This window comes from Nannospalax galili, unplaced genomic scaffold (assembly GCF_000622305.1).
Source record: "Nannospalax galili isolate Female #2095 unplaced genomic scaffold, S.galili_v1.0 scaffold690, whole genome shotgun sequence".
In the NCBI taxonomy this organism is placed as follows: Eukaryota; Metazoa; Chordata; class Mammalia; order Rodentia; family Spalacidae; genus Nannospalax; species Nannospalax galili.
Window position 1 is genome coordinate 2,274,317 of NW_008329288.1, and position 892 is coordinate 2,275,208.

Sequence of the window (892 nt, forward strand, 5' to 3'; positions counted from 1 at the left end):
TAAGATAAAGTGGTGGTGAAGCATAAGCTGTCCCTCTGCAGACTCTGGGTCATACTTGGTATACTGGACCAGAGCATCAGTGAGTCTGTCCATAAACTGAGCTGGGGTTTCAGCAGAGCCCTGAGTAATCAATCTAAGCTTCTCAAAGTTAACTGCCTTAGGGGGCGAAGCTCCCTGAAGACCTGTCAGGAGGCAAGTGATCATGTGGTCCCTGGCTGCTCTACCTGGGGAAGGTCCTGCCTGACCTCCTGGTGGGGGTTGGTAATCCCACCCAGGGTCCTGAAGGGGAACTGCCTCACTGCCAATAGGGTGAGCTTGGTTAGTAGAATGAAGCTCATTAGCATATTCCTGTGCTGCTGTCCAGACCCTATATCTCTCATCAGGGGTGAGGGTAGACTGGAGAATCATAAAGAGATCATGCCAGGTTAGATCATAGCTGTGAGTAATATATTTAAACTCTTGTATGAAGTGAGTAGGATTAGTGGAAAAAGAGCCTATTTTGTGCTCTAGTTGAGATAGATCTCCAAGAGAGAAAGGCACATGGACTTTGACAACCCCATCCACGCCTGCCACCTCCCTGAGGGGAAAGATGCCATGGGAAGGGGGCTGAGACTGGGTGTGGGAATGGGTATGGCTTGACACGGGAGAGGGGTTGGGAGGAGGCAGAAGAGAAGGAGAAGGGGAGTCTTGGGAGGAAGCTGAAGTGGGGGAGATGGGAGGGGTGTCCTATCCATGAGAGGATTTGGGGCAGGGGTATCTGAGGCAGGGTCTGGAATTGAAGTAGAAGCAGATACAGGAGGGGTAAATGGGGTATTTGAGGTAGAAGTCAGACTTGGGGAGACTAGGGAGTATTTGGTAATGAGGTGTTTAAGATTTTGGATTTACTGAATAA